The sequence below is a fragment of the Balaenoptera borealis genome (genome assembly GCF_965194805.1).
Source record: "Balaenoptera borealis genome assembly, chromosome: 12".
Classification (NCBI taxonomy): Eukaryota; Metazoa; Chordata; class Mammalia; order Artiodactyla; family Balaenopteridae; genus Balaenoptera; species Balaenoptera borealis.
The window spans coordinates 108,332,740-108,355,690 of record NC_138869.1 but is presented as its reverse complement, the minus strand read 5'-3'; the positions used below and the strand labels follow the sequence as shown (position 1 = coordinate 108,355,690).

At 45.5% G+C, this 22,951-nt stretch overlaps 1 protein-coding gene and 1 pseudogene across 6 annotated transcripts in view; both read right to left on the bottom strand.

Moving 5' to 3' along the window:
- The window catches only part of GMDS (GDP-mannose 4,6-dehydratase), a 489,935-nt gene that overhangs the window by 127,884 nt on the left and 339,100 nt on the right, over window positions 1-22,951 (bottom strand). The gene's annotated exons all lie outside the window — the stretch shown is intronic.
- On the bottom strand, window positions 19,769-21,298 carry LOC309608334 (small ribosomal subunit protein uS2 pseudogene; annotated as a pseudogene). Its single transcript has one exon. The product of its transcript is annotated as a small ribosomal subunit protein uS2 pseudogene (transcript).

Sequence of the window (22,951 nt, the reverse complement as noted above, 5' to 3'; positions counted from 1 at the left end):
TGGCCAGCCCCATCCTACTAGCTAGTAGCCCACCACGAATAACCAAGATGCCCCTGCACTTAGGAAATTCCAAGGGTTTAGAGCCTCGGTTCCAGCAGTGAGGGAGAAAGGCCAGTCAAATTCTCTATTATACAAGTCAAATATAACTGGATAACAAAATGTCCTTAATACAACTTGCTGTCGGTTACACAGCTAAACTGTGCTTGCATTTAAGAGTGGCATATAATCTCACTCCTGTTTAAATAATAACATACATTTATTAGCTCCTACAATTAAAATGATTTTTGATTCACTCTGATATCTTTTATTATTTTTCCCCTTCTTGTGTCCATATACATTTTTTTTGTCCCTAAGTACATGACATTGCATTTATTGCTGTTGAAGTTCTTATTATTTTTCATGAAATGTTCCCCCCTCACTCTTTCCATGAACAACCTTACCAATCCTATTACTTGCTGACAAATCCAGACATAAACAGCATCACTCCAGCGCAACAGCTCAGGAATAATCTCTCAGGGTTTAGGGGATGTCAGACAAGCCCCTTCGTCAAGAAGATGAACCATCAATTAATAATAACAGTAAAAGCCCACACTCACGGAGTGTCCTCAGTGTGTCAGGCACAGCCTGGCAACAACCCAATGGGGTAGAGACTCCGGTTTTCTCTGTTGCACAAACGAGGAAATCGAGATTTAGAGAGATTCAGTGACTGGTCCAAACTCATGAGGAAAAAGGTGGAAGTGGGTTTTAAACTCAGTTGTTTGACACAAGCATCCAACTCTTAACTGCCATTGACTTATTTACCTGTTTTAATGGAGACAAGGCAAGTTATCCATGAAATTTCCAAGTTTTTCAAAATATCAAGGTTTTCAGTAGTTATAGTTAGAACTGAAATTAAATTTGAGTTTTCTTCTATATCTGAATATAACCAGGAACACGTACGTGGTTTTAAACAAATGTCAATTCGCTGACAACCGTCCTGATGCTTGGGGATTAAGCGTGAGGAAGGCTGTTTGCTCACACCCGCTGGCTCCCTCACCTCTAGTGGTCGCTGAATAACGTCCCCAAAGATGTCCATGCCCCGATCCCCTAACCTGTGAGCATGCGACCTGACACAGCTCAAGTGATGCAGATGTGCGTAAGGGTCCCGAGGAGGGGAGGCTGTGCTGGTTACCGGGGCGACCAGTGTGAGCGCGAGGTCCTCGTAAGGGAAGCAGCGGGATGAGAGAAGGCACAGGACGGAGTGCTGTGAGGTGACGTGGCGAAGGGACACAAGCTGAGGAATGCAGGTGCCTCCAGGAGCTGGAAAGGCAGGGCACAGCGCCTCCCAGAGCCCCCAGGAGGAACACCGCTCGGCCGGCTCCTTGATTTCAGCCCTTGCGACCCATCCAGACTCTTTACCTGAACTATCAGGTAAGTTGGTGTTTGTCTTAGTCTGCTTGGGCTGCCACAACAAAATACCGCAGACTCGGTGTTCAACAACAGACAGTGATTTTCGTACAGGTCCAGAGGCTGGAAGTCTGCGGTCAGAGCACGTTCAGCTCCTGGCCCGCAGACAGCCGCCTTCTCACTTCTTATACTAACCCCCCATCACGAGGGCCCACCTCATGAGCTTCTCTAAATCCAATTATCTCCCAAAGGCGCCACCTCTAAATGTCACTTCGCTGGCTGGGGGGGGTGGGGGGGGGTGGGTCACAGTCCCGTCCACAGCAGTGCCGTTCTGAGCCATGAAGTCTGGTGATTTGTATCAACAGCTGCAAGAAACTAGTATACTTCTTTCCCTGATAAATGATACTAATATCTTACTATACTAGCTACAGTTAATAATACTGTATTGTCTATCTGAAGTTAAGAGAGATCTTAAAAATTCTCATCACAAGAAAAAAATTGTAACTGTGTGTCATGATGGTCGCTAACTAGACTTAGTGTAATCATTCTGCAAAATATATGCAAATATCAAATCATTATGTTGTACACCTGAAACGAATACAATGCTATGTGTCGATTATATCGCAATTAAAAACAAGAACAGGGCTTCCCTGGTGGTACAGTGGTTGCGAATCTGCCTGCCAATGCAGGGGACACGGGTTCGAGCCGTGGTCTGGGAAGATCCCACATGCCGCGGAGCGGCTGGGCCCGTGAGCCATGATTACTGAGCCATGATTACTGGAGCCTGTGCTCCGCAACAAGAGAGGCCACGATAGTGAGAGGCCCGCGCACCTCGATGAAGAGTGGCTCCCGCTTGCCGCAACTAGAGAAAGCCCTCGCACAGAAACTAAGACCCAACACAGCCCAAAAAATTAATTAATTAATTAATTAAAAAAAAAAAAAAAAACCAAGAACAACTAAAGTCTTACTTCCTGTTTCTAGAATGTAGGGTGCAGTGGGTACAGTTAGTAAAGATGAAAACTGAGTATGTTTTTTAATTTTAATGCTGTGTACGTCATATAATCAAATTATATTTATTTTAAAATTAGTTTTTAAACTAACCAAAATATTACATGTAGATAATATAAGAAATTAAAAAGTGCTAAAAGACTTTTAATAAAAAACAGTTCCCTCGTTCCCTGCTCCTCCCAACTTGTCAGGCTCTAGGGCCCTTTTCAACCCTTGTAACCATTTGGTAAATGATGTGTTTTATTCTTTTATCGCCGGATGAATCCATTTTAGGCCTTAACTATTACCTAGTATAGCAATAGGGGATATTTAGTACATTTACACACTTGTTTACCCTAATTTCCATCTATAATTACTTCTCAATTTTTGGTTAAATCTATACTCATAGTAGCCACTATTAATTTCTAAATAAATATTTTCACTCCTGAATCAACTAGTGGATCACGATTTCAGTTTCTTAAAAATCCCTTCCCTCTCTCTACCATACTTAATAACTGTTGGGTTTTTTTCATTTGATTAGTTTTGCTTATATATCTGAGTTCTCTCACACCCTTCAACTCTCTGTAAAAATGTAATTCTCCACACCCTCAAACCTGTCAGAGTACTTACTGGTTCCTTTTCATTTTCCACCTGGAGACACACCTCCTGAAACCTCCACCTTCAATCACTGACTGTTTGCTCTCGACCTTCCTCTGCTGTCACCCTGAGAATGTCCTTCTCCTCTCTTTGTGTTGCATCCCCTACCTCCTGAATCCTATGCCTTCATCTTTCTTGGCTTATCCCCTTGTTTTGGTGGAGAATGTTCTCCAGTAGCTTTCTCAGAGCAGTGCATGGAAGATAATTTCTTTTAAAATGATGCATGTTTGAAAATGTCTATAATATTCTGTATAGGTTTAGAATCCCAGATTAAAAATCATTTCCAAAATTTAGAAGGCTTTGCTCATTTGGCTTCTCATTTCTGTGTTGGAACATAATACAATGGCACTTTTACTCCTGCTTTTACTCTGGATCATTTGTAAGAAACCTGCTTGTACTCCTAGAAATTTTAGGATCTTCTCTTTAATCCCAATGTTGAAATTTCACAGTAATGGTCTTTGGTGTGGGTCTTTGTTCATTCACTGAGCTGGACACTCATAAAGCTTTTGCAATCTCAAGATTCCTGTGCTTCAGTTCTGGGAAATTTTCTTCAAATAGTCCTTTGATAATTTCCCTCTACTCCCATGATGAAATTCTTATTAGATGGTTTCACTTCTCAGTGCCTTCTCTAGTTCTCATATATTTCATCTTCATGTGGCTCCAGGGCTAAGTTCTTGATCCAATTTCTCTGTCTACACTTACCCACCAACAGTGATCTTTTCCAGACTCAACAAATGACTTCCTAAGGTTTCCTCGGGGGGGCACATTTTCCAGGGTCATTTTAAATTCCCTGACGTCCCATGTTCAATGGTAGTCTCAGAACCCATGATAACATGACCATGCATTTGTGATGCCCTTCTCTACTCTAGAACGGTTTTAGGAATTTATGAGGCTGTTCTAGGTGTACAGATATGGGTTAAGGAGAGCCTAAGAGTTCCAGCTGCCTTCAGAACAGTTACAGGAAATGCTCCTTTAAAGCAGGTCTGAATCAGCATGGGAAATTATGAACGACCTCTTTCCAGAAGTTCATGAAATGAAAGCTGGATGTATGCCCTTAAGATGTCCAAGGACTTGGAGTCTGCTCCTGTGTTAATAAGTGAGTGCAGGCAAGTCCAGGAGACCTGCATGCTCCTGAGCTGACCTGGGTGAAGGCTGGGGATGTCTCACATGCACAGGTGACAGACGGAGAACACTGTGAAGGCAGCTCATCTTCTTACTTTAAAACGCCAAAGGGAGTTCAAAGACCCCTGGGGGATAATTACTATCCTTCCCCTCCCTGCTCTGCAGTTACACGGTCACCTGGAACTCCGGGTCTCCCACTCGGCTTAGTACCCTAAATGCGCACAAACTCTCCGTCTCAAGTCTCAGAGCTTCTCCCAGATGCTCCAGACTTAAAAGAACAGAAAATGTGACAGTTCAGGGCCACAGATGAAGAAATGTCTGTACCCAGCATGAGGTATAACATGCTCGGGTCTGGCAGGACTAGGGATCCCCAAGGACAGCAGGAAGTGAAATGATGGAAAGTGCTTGACTGCTTATGTGGGAGTGACTTCGTTTCAAATGGACCCTTCGAAATAAAGGGTGGGGAAGTGAGCGGTTATCCCATGTGGACACGTTTTAATGGGAAGGAAAATGAAAGAAAACAATAAAACCAACAAAATACGGCATTTAGATCTTTACGAGGAATTTATCCACACCTTTTGAAGTGAATTTACAAGCCACGTTTTCAATACCATAACCAACACCTAGTGAGTTCTTTCTTCTTTTACAATAAACCCATGGGGATTCCCACAGTTCAATAATTACATTCCAAACCCTTTTTCTTCATATTTATTTCAACTCTACTTTGAACATTTCTCAACCTAAGATATCCTCTAAAAAATCCGTTCATTGAGACAAAACTTGGAAAAGTGCAACACCGTATAAACTGCTGAGGTCATGCAAACATTGGGGTGAACAGACACCCATCTATCGCAAAACTCACGGAGAGGGAATCGTGGTGTTTTGTGGAGGCATGTTGTGCGACGCGAGCGCTCAGAGTTTGCTGGTTGAAAGCCTGGGGGGCAGCTGTGGTGCCGAGGGCAGAAGCAGAGTCAGCTGCTGGGAGCACGGCAGCCCTGGCACAGTGTGGCCTCGGCCTGACCTCAGAAAGAACAGGGTCGATACGCTGCCTGAAGATGATGGAATGAGTGATATCGCCTTCCAAAGTCTATCAACTCTGAATACTGATAGTGGTCCCCAAAGCACTTTATAGATTGATCAAAAGCTACATGTATGTAGTGAAAGGACCCTCGTATGTGTAGATACTGGACATACTTGTCATTCTTACCCCAAGGACATAAAATTCACTTGGAACCTTTGAAAAGGAGATAGACATGTCCTATTCCAGACTAAATGTAGTTAGTTGTTAATAATATCCTAAATGTTCTAAATGAATGCATTTTTATATGCTACCAAAGACTCCGAGGTAGTGACTTTGTTTTTTAGGGAACTCTCAGTTACACCGAAAACCCATGGGGCATCAAAATTACACAAATGCACACAATGTTGGTCTCACTGCTTTCATGACCGTGTGGAATCTAACCTTCCAAATGGCCCAATCGCTTTTTCCTGTATTTATCTTTTAAATCAGCTATTAGAAAGAGGATCTGTATTTCCTCACTGGAGAACAATTAAAAACTGCAGAAAACTTTCAGCCTTAAAAATAATAACCATGAAGTAACAAATGGGAAAATTAGTAGGAACCAAGCCTTGAATTCAAATAAAAGCTGAAGATGATTACATGTAGACATGAAGTCCACATGAAATCCTTCAAGAGTAGAATGAGCTTTGCAATGTAAGGATCCTGTAAATAGATGTTCATCCATGTTAATAGTCATTCACATTGTATTACACCCAATTTAAACAGCTCTTTGCTCTAAAGCTATGTAGGAAACATTTGCAATGTGACCCTAAAGAAACACTCAGATGAGTGTTGATAATTCATCATAAGTACATCATGTGCATTTACGGTGGCCAGTGAAGCCAGGACAGGAGGAAGTCAAGGCCTGGCCAGTTCCCTTCTTTCCACCAGAAGTTAGCAGGAGGTCTATAGGCGAAGAGAAAGCGTAACCAGTGCTGTGACCTCAGGTGGGAGGTGTTCTTCTTCCAGTGTAAGTACAGGGTGTGTGCACACGTCTCCCAGAGAGGGCTCAGCAGCCGTGCACGGTGGACCCCTGCCACATGCGGGCAGGAAGTCCACCCAGCCTCAAAACTTCTCCCTGAGGTTTACAGAGAACTGGGGTCCCTGGTCATTTTATCTCAAGTATAACATTTGTTATTTTTCATTAAGATAGTGCTCCAAAAAAGAGGACGAAAAAATGAGGATGGTCCAGGTTATAAACTATACTTTTTTTTTTTACCATGTGTATTTTCAATCACTTGGGGTGCTTTATAAAAATACAAATTCTCAAGCCTGACTTCTGCAGACTGCAATTAGGTAAGTTGGTGAGGGGCCTGGGAGCTTCTAATTTTATAAAGCTCCCTGAGTGCTCTTAACGATCAAGCCATGTTTAGGATTTCAGATTTGATGCTATTTTGGAGAGTTTCTTTGGGATACTAACTTCTCAAATCATAACATTCAAATTTCATGTAAATTTGGAAGACTGAACTATGTCTATTTGCTCTTTCAGCAACATAAAAATCTACTGATTTGCTTCTTCATTTCAATTAAAAATAACAAACACAAAATATTAATTTGCTGCATTTTCCATCCGAACACTTACTTTGTTTTAGTAGCAAAAAACCCGAGGAAGCAGAGAATAAGGCTTTCCCTTCCCTGGCACTTAGTAAAACTCTCCTTCCTCAAACCATAGTGATTTTCACTCATTTGATATGTTTGTAGGGGTCCTTTTCCCATTCACTAATAAGAAGTCGGGGAAATGTTATTTCACTTTCGATGAGAAATGTTTATTCAAAAGGCTCAAGAAAGCAGGAAGAATGGTGTCACTATACCCACATCAAATGGTCACTAACTCGTAATTCTGCTGTGATAAAGGAGATTTTAAATCTTAGAGCCGGCAGGATAAAAGTACAGGTGGACCTGGTAAAAAGAATCCTCTCACATCTCTCTTTAGTTTAGGTAATGGATGTCGTAATAGACTTGTTTCTACCTATGCGACGTTCTATCGGATTATTTTGCGAGGTTCTGATGTGGGTGATCACGCAAAGCATGCTGGCAAGTACCTGTCAACACCATCACCACCACCATCAGCATCAGAGTTGCCAACATCTAAACATATTCGCAGTCTGGAGGACTGTAGGTACACTGTGTTTAATCCCCCGCTGGAGTCCTATGAGGTAAGTACTAGTACGACGTTCATTTTACAGCTGGAGGTACTGAAGCACAAAGGAGTGAAGAGACGGTCCCAGGAAGTGGCAGGGCCAGGATCTGAACCCAGGGGTCCGGCTCCTGTGCTGATGCCCCGGCACCACGTGTGCATCACGGACGTGGCTCCCGCGGACCACAAGGAAAGCTGTGCCCCTCCGTGGGGCGAGGACAGGCTTGGCCACATGTCAGACCCCTGCTCTTTGATGACAGGCAGGGCACTCGAGCTTTGTTCCAACTCTGTCTCTGACTCATTGTGCGGTACTAACGCTATGAATGTCACAGAGTTATTTCCTGGCTTTACACACACTCAGCAGCACTCCTGGAAAACGCCCTCTTGCAATTCTTTTACAAAGCAGTCAAAGGACAGGAGGTCTTCACACTTGCCCAGTTTTGGTTTCAATCCATTTGTACCAGCTTCAGAAGAACACTCATCCTGTAATTCTAGAAAGTTCAACTGTGGCTGTATATGGAAGGGGCCAATCATGCCCAAATTCTGATTTGAGTTTACTTCTAATTATACAGCCATCAGGCACACACGCACACACACACACACACACACACACACCTTAAGAGAAAATTTTTAAGGTTTTAGAAGCTATTATTGAAAAATGCAACCCCACACCACTGTGTTATCATTTTCAAATAAGTGACCGTAACGGGCAACTCTGAAAGAAACCAGATTTTTAAGGATGTATTGAGTCAACTTTCCTGTACTCAGTTCTTCTCAGGAAAGGGCAGAACCTGTAGAACCACTGGGCCTTGTGCAAGCCCATGTGGGAGGCTCTGGAACAACCCCAGCTTTCTGGAAGTTGATCTGTGCGGGAGGAGCGGGGCTGGGGGAGCGGGACTCTCGTTCTGATCAGAAGGGCTCCAGGCTCTCCTCGCAGCCAATCAGCCCACTGACTCTCCAGGAGCAAGCATCCCTCCTGGCGGGGTATGTGTCTGGGAGCCGTCCAAGCGCCGGTCCCCGAGATGCCAAACAGAGCCAGCACTCTGAGCCCCAGCGCCCGCCTTGCCATCAGGTCCCCCTTCTGGTCGGGCCCGCACGGCTGGGAGAGTGAGAGCCGGCCCTGCTGACACCCACAATGGGGTGTGAGCTGCAGGCCGCGACACAGACCTGCTGGCTTGAAGACAGGCTCCTGGCTCGTGGGAAGCAGCCTCAGGAATCCAGCGAGGCAGCAGCCGGACGTAAACAGCTCAGAAAGCCCCGATCTGACTTCTGTCCCATGGATGCTGTGCTGGGCCTAGCGAGCACTTCCCAAGCCAGTAAAGAGGCATTTCAATCACCACGGCTTATTTTTAAATATGAACTTTCAAAACCTTTACTCCCAACAATTCCTAGGACATCATTTAGTTCAAAGATGAGCAAGGGAAGGAACCTGGAGCCAGAGGATGAGGGGGAGGGGAGGGGGAGGGGAGGGGGAAGGGAGGGGGAAGGGGGAGGGAGTGGAGGGGGAAGGGGGGAGGGAAGGAAGGGGGAGGAGGGGGAGACGGAGTAGGAAACAGGGAGGGGGGAGGGAGGGGTACCCCTCGCCAGGTCCAGGCCCAGAGCCTCCTGGCAGGAGAGTCAAGTCCCTTCCTTCTTGCCCTCAATGTTCAGATAACAAAACAGAGGTTCCCTTTAAAGTGCTGAGTTTCCCAGGATTTAATCCCCAGTGATGGCCTTGTTATTCGGGTCAGACTGCACATGCTGACCAGACCCTGGGCTCCAGCCGGGCAGGGTCTTCACCCAGGATGGGCCTTGACGCGTGACTCCAAGGTGCTTATACTAAACTCCTTCCCTCCCGTTTTCATTTTCAAATCTGAGAACTCTGATGGGTGCATTTTTAAACAGGAAAACAATAATCAACATATACCCTTATTTTAAGTCTGAAGATCTTCATTATTGTCCAAGGAGGCGAAGGAAGGCAGGAAAAGAAGACCCTGGTTCTCCTTCCTTCCTTGGTCACGTTCTAGAGCAGAGAGGTGTCACGGAGCCTCACATGGAGAGGAAAAGGACGCAAAGGGGGTCAAGAGAAATGGGGGGGTGGGAGACTGGAAAAGGCAAGTCTCGAATATGTGTGTGTGTGTGCTCTTCATTTAATGCTGTTAGTGTCATTAATGCACAACAGATCTGAAACGGCTGACTTCAGCGTGACATCCCACTAAACTAGACAAACCATCTGGGGGCTCCCTCACTGAACAGACAAGACAACTCACCCCCTGCTGCACACACCTCCCACATGCTTACATCAGAGAAAGAATGATTTAACGAACTCTCCAAGGGTTAAAGCTAGTGGGTCATTCACACCTTGGTGTCCCTTTTTCTTTAATAATTAAAATCACTACTATTCAGGGCTTGTGTTTGGGAAGGAGAGCAGGAGGTGGGGACGCATCACCTGCTCAGGGCCAGCCTGGACCTCTCCCTGTGGCCGCCTCTCCCTGCCTGCCCTCCACCCACCCTGACCGGGCTGCTGGGCGCCGCCCACACGGGGCCGCCGTCTGAGAACCATTCACGCTGAACGTGCCAGGTTTTCAAAGTAAAGAAGGTGCAGCTCACGTATATGTGATACAGGGGACTAAAAAGCCTTCAGATTCCCAGAGCCCTGCGTGCGAATCCCAGCAGCTCCACACACCGGGCGTACTGATGCTGGTGAATTCCTCACGGGCTCTGAGCTTCTAGTGCACCCATCTGTAACAGCGGATGATAACACAGCCCGTCTCAGGAGGGCTGCTGTGAGGCCTCAAGTAGGTGACGCCACGACGGCGAGCCAGTGCGCTGACGGGCCTGCTAGCACCCGCCACCTCACAGCACCGCCCGGCAGGCATCGGCCCTGGGACACGCGGCTGCAGCCAGGCATGCGCTTCTGCATCTGAATGCACAGGGGCGGCTTGAGCCTCCAAGAACAGTCACCCAGAAGATGTGGATGCACCAGAGCAAAGCTCCAGGGAGAACTTCTGCAGGACAGAGCTCCGGAACTCCTGAAAGGGGCTGTCCAGTTCAGGGCTGTGGGTGCCACAGATCGTGGCCACGGGCAGCCACCTGACCCTTGCTCGGAGGCCAGCCCACTTCCAGGCACTCTTTGGGACACTCAACCCTGGACCTGGGACCCAGCAATCAGCACAGCCTGCCTGAGGCCAGAGTTCTCTGTATAATGCCCCCATTCTTGGAGACCACGTTGGAATGACCTTTCAGGAAGGGAGAAATATACTTTCTGGGAGGAAGCTGAGCCCAGTGGCCTTGATGGGGGACGTAGGTATGCATTTCTAGTTTGCTCCTTCGAGTTTGAAAAATGCAAGCCACGCTATTTATACGAACAAGAATGTTCCCTTGTTGGAGAATACTACATTCCTGGATTATTGCTGTTCAAGCTGCCAGCCCTGGTAGCTATTCAGTAGATAAGTAATTAGTAACAGTTTTGTTGGACCACGAATATCAGAGATTCATACCCTTTGAATAGAACCTTAATACAGCAGTAAAGGTTTATAGCTACATAAAGCTGTCCAGCTGGAGTGGAAGCAACCCGCAACATTTTCCATGCAAACCCACACCCATGATGTATTTACTCCCCACCCCACCTTGCTCCCGTGGCAGAGGCAGGGAGAACGAAACAGATGTTTGCACGAGAATTTTCCCAGGGCTCAATTCAAGAAGCTGAACCAGTGCGCCCGCCCGAGCGGATGGGGCGGCCCACACTCCCCCAGAACGATGGTTTAGGGACCCAGGGAGCCTCAGAGAGACCTTTAAAGTTGGGATTCTATCCGTCTGCGACACTAACACTGACCGTCACCAGCTTTCAAGAGGGGACAGGGCAGAGCGATCATATTTTTAGCTCGTTGACGTTTTCAGTGTGTTTATATATATCTCGGAGAAAATACCTCACCCAACGACGCTACCCATCCCCACAAATAAACGACACTGGATGCTATCCGGGCTGAAACAGGCACTGACCTTAAAGAGCAATGTCGCAGTCACTGCTAATAACAAACTTTGAATTTGGATATTTAAGCAAACTCTGTTAAACAAAGACCCATATTCGCTTAAATAGAAAAACTGAGATGCAGTAGCACATAAGGAAAGTGAAAACAAAAATGCTGCAACAGTTTCAGTTGATTATTTCAATGTAAAACAAAATCTACTACCTAAAATATTTTAACAAAGTAGCACAAGTCCTCACTGAGAATTTGAATTATACATATGTTAAGATCATCTTAGTGAACATACACGTGCCAGAGTCTCCAGTTAGCCTGGGGGCCTTGTATACAGTCGGTACTCAATCCCAGTTACTTGACTTCAACTGGAGGATGAGACAGAATTCCATGAGATTAAAAAGAAGAAAGAAGGTTTCTACAAAGCAAGCCTTTTCTAAAATAGGCATATCTCAAACTAATAGGCAGGAAGCGTATTTAAAAAAATGTTTTTGCTTTAGGTCTGAAAGATTTTCCTTTCCAGCTATAAAACAGCTGAAATCCTGTATCCTCAGCCCAACGTAATTTCACGCCTAATTTATGGAAATGGAAAACCAAAGGACCCTGGGAGGGTGAGGACAGGCAGGAGGGACGGATGGTGTGACACGAGCGGGAGGGCAGGAGGTGGGCTGGGGGCGACCCTGGTAGGGGCAGGCACAGTGAGGGTCCAGCAGAAGCTCGTGTTAGGAGGGGAGCAGGGGAGTCGGCTGAATGAACTTACGGTTACCCTTTTCCCCTCCCGTAAGTCTTCTTTTTCCTGATACTGTCTGAATTTGAAACATCTAATTTAATCCGTTGGAGGGCCAGTGTTCCTTTTATTTCCTGTCTGTGCTGAAGCAGTCGCCTGTTTCAATTACGACTTTCCCGGCTCCTCCGTCTCTCGCGCTCCAGCTGGCTCAAGTGCACTTCCTTGGAAGGTAAAATGCACTAACCGTGCTGATCACAGACTGATAGCCTGAGAGCCACAATATTTAATAGCTGCGCTGATAAGTAGGTTTAAAAAAATCCATTTTTGAGCCTAAACAAAAGGATATTATGTAGCTGTATGTTCAATTACGACCCAGTTAAATTCTTTTTCCCATTAGGTGGAACTTCACGCAGGCAGCCGACATAATTCAGTGTTAAAGCAAATGTCACCAGCACTGCGGGCTTGAGAAATGCTTCCTCCTGCCTCCCCGTCAGTGCTGCTGACTTGGGACCAGCTTGGTGCAATTATTTCAAAGAACACCACTGTGGGACTGATACGGCCTTCTTGCAAAACCTTGGCTGGCTAAAAATAAGACTGTTTTGTAGTCGAGATGGCAAAAAACGTCTCTGGGCTGTAAACACCAGTCAATGTATTTCTTTTCTGCCTTAGGAAACCACATTTTTTTTTCTTCTTTTTTCCGTCCCTCCTTACTCATAGTGGAGTTTAATTACAGTTTAATCTCTTTCAGGGAGCAGTCCTGGAGCCCTTATTGTTCAACCACAGTATTATCAAGGCCACAGCTACAATTTATGGCAGAAGGCAGAGGCTCCCCTTAGAAAACCCCCGATTCCCCCACCCCCCGAATACATACATACATACATACATACATAAATACATAAATAAACACGCAGTGCCGTTATGACCGACTCACACTGCACATTTTTATGAGGCCCTAGAGACGCCAGCCCAGTAATTAAAGAAATACCTGCGAGGCGTGGGTCAACGCTCACCCTGTCCAACTCTGCTGGGTCAATAAATCTGAAGGAAAACTTTTAAGTTAACAAGACTATTTGGGCCTCCAGTTGCCGAAGTGTTGGGTTACACTGAGGGGAAACGAGGCGGGGAGAGAGGGGGCGAGGTTCTCGGGAGAGAGCCAGCTCTGCACCCCGAGGTGCAGGCAACGCGGTGGGAACTCCACTGTAAGGCCAGGGTGCACACGGTCAGGAGTTGGTTTTTGCTGCTTGAAGCTCAGAGGTGTCTGATTTTGCGTGCGTATCTTGAGAGAGTTGCTGCAATGCCAGGGCCCCCAGGAAAGAAAAGGATACTGACTTGACCATTCACCAGGAGAACAAAGCCGAGGACAAGGTAAAGCCAGGACTCAAGGGTGAGATGGAACGGTCACCAGTACTTGGTTTCCTTTACTGTCTTCGTTCTGTAACTGCTTTATGGCCAGTGGATTAATCAGCTCATTTTCTCTGAGGAAGCAGGAACAATTAGAGTCTTTTATTCAGCTCACAGAGCAAGCTGGCTACCTGGAGGGTTTGCTTTCGCGCATGAACTTGGCTCTAATGGAGGCCTTTCCAACCCCGCGTCCTTCCCCCAGCCCCTCTGGGGCTGCACCCAGACCCCCTCAACCATCCCAGAGGCTGGTCCCCTAACCAGCAACCATGCCTTGGCCACCTACATTTCTGGGGCCATTCTGCTTTTCTCTCCGTTACTTCAGGGATTTGGGGTGAAAAGCGCTGCTCTGTGCTAACACTGCCAGTGAATCAGAACTTCAGGGCCAGCTGTCCCCTCAGCTGATCACACCACCCCGAGTCACTAGCTCCCCCACTACCAGAGGACACATAGATCTCTTATTTATCATGAATTGTATACACTTCCACTTGAAATTACAGAAAGTCAAAATGTGCTAAAGTAAAACACAAAGCCAATAAACAGAAAATTCTAAAAACTTACTAGAGATTCACTTCTAAGCCTTATCAATAGACATTTTTACATGACAGAAATGTGTTTATTCTACTTTGTGCTTCCCCCAAGCTCTTTACTATCAGATGCTCACTTCCACTGGCAGCTGAAATGCATTGCTCTTGATGTTTTCTAGGCTAAGGTCATCTCTGCAAATTCAAAGGCAGAGAACCCCAGGACCTCAGTGGAATATTTTTCCAAGTGCTTCAACAAAATTAAAACTTTTGTTTGTGGGGGAAAAAAAAAAAAAGTCGCCAAGTATCCTGTAGCCAACCTTCTAAAGAAGTTGAGTGGCTTTCTATATCAAAGAGAAATTAAGACAAACATCTTACTGTCTGTATTAGAGTATCAACTTTCCTCCTTTTTTATCTCATTGTAGGAACTGATGGGTCCCTTTCCTGTCACATAGAACTTATAGCTCCATCTTTACATTCTTAGATTTCCATAAGGTAGCTTATTGGTTTAGCCCTTTGAGATGGTTCAATGTCATGCTGTTTGATTTTATGAAGTACTGATTTAGGAAGTGGTCTGAAATGTATGCTTTATCTTTCTTTTTTCTGTTGTGTTCTATATGCACTGAAGTATTCTAAGACACACTGTTTGTTTTCTAAGTAGGGGGAGCATGTATTATTAAACATATGTTCCTGTGTATTGAAAGGGTACACATCCATGCCATTTTGTAAGGCTGTATGGTGTTGTGCTGTATGGCTCTGATGCAGCCCATAAGCATTCCAGAGCCGCAGTTCTCAAAGTGTGATCCGGGGACCCTGGAGGTCCCTGCCTGAGACTCTGTAATTCGGTCTCCAGGGCAAAATTATTTTTCTAATAACACGAGGATGTTGTGCCTTTGCCATTATCCTTCTCTCATGAGTGTGCAGGGGTCCTCCAGAGGCCACCTGAGTTGGGACACTGCAAGACTGTCAGAGCAGATTAGAGCATCCAACTGTCTTCTATTCATCCAGACATTAAAGAGATTTTTTTCAAATGTGAAACAATGCTACTCTTCTTACAAATATTTTGTTTTTAAAAACAGTTATTCTTCATAAAATATTTCTACCATGTTATTTTTTTTAAAGAATTAATAAATATCTCTTAAATATCACCATTTTATTTTCTAATATGGTAAATATTGGTAGATACAAGCCACAAAAGCAAAAGTTGCTTGAGATCCTCAACAATTTTTAAGAGGGTGTTAAGGGGAGGGGATGGGGCTCTGAGATGAAAACAGTTCACAAAACTCTGGTCCACGGCACTTAGGCGGTTTCCAGTTTGGGGCTCCTCTATCGCACGGTTTCAGTTTATATGAAAATGTGGATATTTGTAACTGCGATCTGTCTGTAAAAATGTATCTAGATAACCAACTTTGTTCCAAGTCCAAATTAATCCCTTACTTTGGAAGAAGTATTTAGCCATTCAAAAATCAACCTTAGAGCCTGGAAGAGAGTTATCCCCACTAGTAAAATAGGTCTTAGTATTTGCTTATTTGGGCTACTTAAAATATTGAATACTACACTAAAAGTTCTTATAAATTTAAAACTCTGTTCTTATAAATTGAGATCTTAGTTTTGGATTCAAGAAGCAGATTCCTTTGGATCAGGGCTTATATTGTCAAAGCAATTCAAGTCATTAAAAGTCTCTGAATTTGGGCACGGGTGCCCCATCCATTGTCAAAGGAAACCGTGCGGGCACCACGGTCGTCAGAGACCCTGGTCTGTGGGCCCATTTGTAACTTAAATAGGGCTGTGGAAACACCATTTCAACTTGATCCATTTTGGATTTTGGTTCAAAAGCCTTCTGTTATTACAGCCATTAGTATGTGCCAGTGACGTATAATGGATTTGAATTTGCCCAGGTTAGAATTTAGGATTCTTACATTTCAAAACAGGAAGAAGGCTCTGTTGATATTTTCACACACTAATACCTATAATCGAAACCTAAGATTTTATTTAAGCAATAGTTATCTTTCAAAAATAGAAGCATAATAGATACCACTCAAATTCACAAATCAGCTAATGGTTCCCTCAGAGTTGAAAGCCACAGTTCACTCTATGTGTCTGTCATTGTGCCGCCATCAGGCCTCATCAAGTGCTGACATGCCCAGTCCTAATGACAAATGTCATCTGCATACATGGTCTTCATTTAGACCCAAGAATCTCAATATTGGGGGTTGGGGGCAGAGGTAGTCTGTGTGCTTTGGAAAAGCATGTTCAGTATTTTAGTTGTGTGTGTTTTTTTTTTTTTTTAGTTATAATATTTATTTTATAATTCAAAGAACAGATTAGAGAAAGTGAGATTTATTGACAGCGATCTTGTACTTACAATGACAGATTTTTACTCTCTTATAAAATCCCTTCCTTGCTTCAATCTAAACCGAAGGGTAGAACCATGGACTGTAAACCCCACAAGAGCAGGAACATGTGTGTGTTTCATGCTGTTTGGCAATGACCATAATGTGAACCCAGTTAAAATTCACTGGAAGAATTATGGATGAAAGAATGAATTTCAAAAACTGAAATATTGTTCTAATTTTTAACAAAGATACCAAAACAATTCAATGGGGGAAAAGGAAGGTGTTTTCAATAAAGCTCTAGAACAACTGGATATCGTACAGAAAAGAATGAATCTCCACCCCTACCTCACACCATGTACAAAAGCAGTTGTAGGTGGATCACAGATCTTGAGATGAAAGCTAACACTACAAAGCTCCCTGAAGAAACATGACCACGGAGACAAGCAGATTCTGGAGAAAGACACAATAACACTAACCTTGAAGGGAAAATGATAAACCAAACTTGACGACGATCAAAGACTGCACATCAGAGGAAACCACGAAGAAAGCGAAAAGGCAACCAGAGACCAGGAGAAAATACTCCCATTGCACACGGCTGACAGAGGACTTGATTCTACACAATATAAAGGACTCCGACAAATTAACGCAGGAAAGCCAGGAGCCCGAGAATTTTCAGACTGAGCACCATCATTTGTCCAGGGCAGTAGAGTCAGAGCAGCCAGCAGGGAGGAAGCCTGGGCTCATCCAAGCAGCCCTGCTACCTGGCCCCCATAGGAGTGGCGCACAGTTGGTAAAGGAAATGGCAAGAGGCTTCCAGTTTAACCAGGGAGGCAGAAAAGTAAGTGGGAAATTATAACGGAGCGCGAGACGGTGCAGTGAGAGCCTCGAGGGGGCGTGGCTGAGCACAAGGGCAGCCCTCAAGGTCACAACCTGGTTTCATCTCCTTCCAGTCTTATTTGCGTTAGTGCCCCTTCCACATACACACTTGGGTCTCACTTGCCCATCTCTGTAAGCTCTCACTGACACCTCCTGCACCAGCGTATGCTGTGTGTGTGGGTCTGTGTCTGTGTGTGTGGTGTGCATGCATATACTGACCTACCTACCTCTGTGTCCACTTCTGTATCTCTCCCTCGGGTATATGTAATTAAGTTGAAGGTCCCTGTCTTTTTCTTTTTCAAAGATGATTTTACATCAGTTATTTTCCATGAACACATCTGGTGTTTCTTTAAAGCCTGAATTTACTAAATGCCATATGTAATGAAAGAAGGATTTGTGCTTTTTCAACATAAATCCATTTTATTTTCTCCAGGCTCCTCCTTCTCTACTCAAAGCTGATGACTTCTTAAACCAAAATGGTTGGTCAGAATCCAATCAAGAATATAAAGGCAACTGAATAAATAAAACCATGAAGTAAGTGTAAAATATTAGTGTCCAGACATCCAAGATGTATGCCGCTACTATGAAACTTCCACAGCTGTACCGGCCTGGAGCCCATGTGGTCCCCCAGATTTAACAGGACCCATTACCAGTAAGAGTTTTATTTGCTTAATAAATTACATTCTAAAGCACAATAGCCTAGGTTCATAGCTGTAAAATTGCCAAATATTGTCAATGACCACTCTCTGGTCGTAAATAACAAAATAATCTATGACTCATTGGATTTTTGATTCCCAGGGCAATTCTTTCTCACCATTACTCAAAAATGTAAAAAAGTGCCTCTACGTGGCATTTTATGGAGGTTATAAATTACTCAGAGGAGACGACACAGGACAGATTTGTTGGCCAAGTAACAGGAACCAGCCAACCAAGTGTGTAAATTAAAGAGCCGGTGACAAAGACGAGGGCTAGTGAAAGAATTCTGCAATCTAGGGATAGATCAGGGTTAACTACGAAAAGAGAGGAGGGAGTGGAAGGAAAGTGATGCACAAACCACTCCCGGAGCGTTTACGCGACCGCTAGGGGCGAGCTATGAAAATGGTCGGACCATGGCCTCAAAGAACAAAACTCAGTTATCCTTGGAATACAGTTTATGTTCACAGTCTCAGGGGGGATACTGAGATCTAACAGGTGCCACAGAGATAAACCCAGGATGGTTATTTTTTTTAACTAATATCAATTTTCAAACTGATTCAGTTGATTAATAGTTCTTCCATTTATTCAAAGAACAGATACTGAGCAGGTGCTGTCTGCCCACCCTGAGGCCAGGGGCCGGGGCACGGACATCAGTCAGGCGCAGCCCTGCCGTCCTGGAGGCTGGGACGTGGGGCGGCCCCGGCCTGGGATGGTGCAGACTGAAGGCTCCTAACCTAACTCGGCCGGGGTGGGAAGGCCAGCTCAGGAGCAGCTGTGCTGGGCACGACCAGTGGGAGGACAGCGGGGAGGCAGGATGGAGACAGTTTTCAGGCAGATGGACCAGAGTGAATAAAGGCGGCCTGGAGAGCCTGGTCTGTCCAGGGAACAGACAGGGAGATGACGGGGAGGGAAGGGGGGCCATCGCAGGGGTCTCCTCTGCCCAAGGGGGTGAGGACAAGGTCAGATCAGCTTTGGGAAGGTTACTCTCCTTCAGCGCCGTGGCTCAGTGCATCAGGACACTGATGATCGAAGTCAAGCGTTTTTAAACAGAACAATCTTGGAAACTAAAAAGTTATCTTGGTGGCAGTTAATTATGAAAACTAGAACAGACTTGGTTGTCTTCTTTTTACATGCACTGAACACGTGAGAGCCCGGTGCTTTTCCTGGGAATCGGAGGTGGCGGCCGCAGCAGGGTGACTCGGGCGGGCGCTGAGATGGGCTGCCTTGTACCGGGCTCGCCGGCCCCTCCTTTCTTCGTGGGGCTCTTTCTCCTTGTTGTTCTCAGGACAACTGGCAATGGTTTAGGACGGTTCTGACAATGTGAAGTAGAATCTTGTTGATTAGTTTGTCCCATGCTACGAGGACAGAGTCTAAAAGCTTCTTTTAGTCTCTTATGACTTAGAGGGACTGCTGTGGTGGGTCAATTCTCAGGCCCACTGAGGCTGAGAGGATGAAATAATTCTTTAAAAACTTGTACCTTGTCCGTGGAAATACGTCCTGTTTCATAGGAGTCAACCAAGAACAGAGTCCTGAGGTTTTTCTGGTATTCGCTATGCAGCTATGAAGTTTGAACTGCTCTGAACAGACATGTGGACCAACAAGTGATGCAAGTTTACTATCAGCTAAGTTTCATTCATCTTTATGTCCCCCACACCCCCCACTGGTATTCTGCACTTGGTAGGTGATTAAATACATCTTGTATAAATGAAAGAAATGCGTGCTGCTTTTAATTTTTAGTAGACTATTACATTTTACTGTATCTTCAACATATAAAATTTTATATGTATGATCACTACCAGTATTTTGATCGTACACAAGTTTTTTTAAACTAGAGACCTCCATGATGCTTTGGGGGACTTAGCGGCAAAGTAGGTATCTGGCCTCTTGCGTGGGAGCGTCCACAGGTGTGACCTCTGGGCCTTGCTGAAGGCTGCGGTGCTGCCCGTCGCCCGTGGACAGGAGAACTCCACCTGTGATAACAGCGACTGCTGGTCTGCAGTCCCGTTTTGCTCTCCACCGTTCTCCGAATAAGTTGGATGGTCCTTTTTTTTTTTTTTTTTAGAAACTGTTTATTTTCCGTCCACCTATTTCCATTTTAAGAGGTTGCAGAAGAACAGTTTAAGACCACTCAGTGGTCGTTCCTACCCACTCAGCGGCCTGAGCAGTGGGGTCTTCAGTGGGGAACTGCGGAACAGGCACGGGGTCACCTGCACGCCTTCGGACCAGTCCGCCACCTCCGGCTGAGCAGCAGGGAACTCAGGAGCTGGAGCGGTCCATTCACCCTGAAATCCCTCCTTGGCCACAGCCTTCTCAGCTGCTGCCTGCTCGTCCTTTCCAATCTCGTCAGGGTCTCTGTAGAAGCGGAGGTCAGGCATGACCTCCCGGGGTGTTCACGGAAGATGGGGCCGCGCACGCGCAGAACTTCCCGGGCAAGCACCCACCACAGCAGACCCCCCGAGTGAGCTCCCTTGTTGTCGCACGGGATGGCAATGTCCACATACCACAGAGGAGAGCCTGTGTCACACGGAGCAGCGGTAGGCAGGTTAGCGTAAGAGGCCTCTGGGAGAGGCAGGTGGTCAGCCCTGGATCAGTAACCACCGGAAGTCCTGGCTCCCGGAGGGCTGCCTGGGTCTGGTTAGTGAAGGTCCCAGGAGTGAAGCGGCCAGCGACAGAAGTGGCTCCAGTGACAGCAGCAAACTTCAGCCCAGCTCGCTGGCCAGTATTCCTGGAGGATACGACACTGACACCAGCTGGGTTTTCAATGGCAACAATGGCACGAGCTGCCAACAGAAGCTTCTCCCAGGTTCTCTTCAGATTTATGATGTAGATGCCATCACTTTTCCTTTTGTAGACGTGCTGTTCCATTTGGAAGTCAAGGTTGGTGCCACCTAAGTGGGTTCCTGCTGCAAGGAATTTGAGGACATCCTCCCCCTTCATTTGCAGGACATCGAGGGCTCCGGACATTGTGAGAGCTTCCCTGTAAGTTACGATGCGAATCCAGAACAACACGGTATGGATCCCTGCCTGACTGGCGTGGAAAGAAGCTTGATGGTCCTTTAAAGCAAGGACTGTGTTCACATAATCCTCTTTCAATACCTAACACAAATCCACTACCTAATTTTAAAATGTTTTGCATCCATAATTTTAGAATTAGAAGCTCTGGTGTTCATTCATCTTATTCATCTAACTAATGTTTACTGAGCACCTACTATGCTCCTGGTACAGCGCTGGATATATAAAAATAACGACATGGAAATCACAGTCAAGGAGGAGAAGAGAATTAGGGTTAAGATATGGGAAATGCTAAAATACAGCTCTGTATACAATGCCACAGGAGCACAGTGGAGGGAGGTGCTGTGCTGAATGGGATGAAAGCTGGGCTGGAGCAACGCTTACAGAGGTCAGATCTCAGCTGAGGACCTAGTAGGATGCAGGGAGCTCACAGCCCAAGAGAGGCCGTGTAGCCTGGGCCAGGTGACGGGAAGGGCAGGGTCACGGGCCTGGCCGCGCAGGGTGGGCTGCGGGACGCCTGGCTCTCCCGGCCACTCATGTGAGGAGCTCATGAAAGGGAGGCTGAAGGCAGCAAACGGGGACCGGGTGAATCTTACTGACGACTTCAGACTTTTGGTAGAGATGCAGAGAGAACCAGAGGTTCCCAGTGGAGCAGCTGTAGAATCTTCCAGGAAATTCAGGAGGAGGATGTGAGGGAGGCGAAGAAGAAAGGGAAGGGAAGGGGGAGAGGGAAAGGAGGATGAGGAGCGAGGGGAGGACACAGAGGGGAAGGAAGGGAGGGGAGGGAGGGAGGGAGGGGGAGGGGGAGGGAGGGGGGAGGGAGGTGAAGGGGAGGGAAGAGGAAGGGGGAGTGAAATTATTTTAGGAACGACTATTCCTAAGTCATTCCTATTTTCATCTGATTTACGAAAAAGAAGGAATTCTTATGGGCTTCCTTTTTCATCTGAAAACTTTACATGATGTCCCAGGAGACAGAGAGAATCATAAAATCCCTAAAGAGGTGCCTTGGGAGTAATTAGTTCTAGATAGCTAATAATGGATGGTTGAGAAAACAGAGAAAGCTCCAGAGCTTTTAATAAGAGCATCTTTCCAAGGATTACAACATCCCCACGAGACCCTTAAGAGCTTCAAGTGTAAGAGAAAAAGCAATTCACTGGCCTTCCTTTAGAAAAGAAGTCTCCACTAACTTATGCTCTTCAAATATGATTTAAAGCAAAAACTTGTAAAAAATATTTCTTAGCACAGTCAACTAAACACAGAATTGTCCCATCCTATTGTTCTCTAGCTGGAAACTGAAATATTGGGGGAAAGTCACAGAATAAACTCCATTCATTGTTTAATACAACTAGTAATACTTGGTTTCATATAAAGAAAGGTAGGGACTGGATTATAAATCATACTTGCTTCTTGCGAGCACATTTTGAAAATCTGGCATCACAAACATGGTGCATTGGTGCAGCCCCTGGCTCCGGGGCGACCTGAAGCCTGTCCCCCTTTTTGTGTTTCCATTTTCACGTCAGCAGATCTCACCTGTTGATAAGAACTAATACTGACCACAGAATTGTAAACCCAATCAGAATATCAGTTCTGGGGTAAGAGTCTGACTAAATCTACCTTGGCTACCAAGGGTTTCCAGCTCCCCAGGCCCGGAGGTTTCATTCCCTTCCTCACAGAGACGGGAATCTTCTCACAAAGGATAAGCACCCACTCCCAAAGGACCATGGCTAGAAGGGCTTTTTCTTCCTTCTAAAAGAAGGGTAACTTTTGGGACCAGAAAGACTATCAGAACTTTATGGCAAGTCTTGCAATGTTTTCAACGTTAAGACCCAAGATAAGGGTACCTGGGAAAAAAAAGTGCAGCTGCCTTTGGAACATTCAGGGCCCACCCAGGCTGCTCTCTCAAAGTCTGTCCATGTGCCACAGGGCTATTGTGAAGACTTAAATGGTGTAAGGCTCAACAATATAAAAGCTACTTTATGTCTATAGTTTTAAAGAACTCTCAAGTGGAAGATGAGCAGATTTAATTTGAAGGTATTTAATGTTTTTACCAAAAAATCTGTGTCTGTGTGTGTGT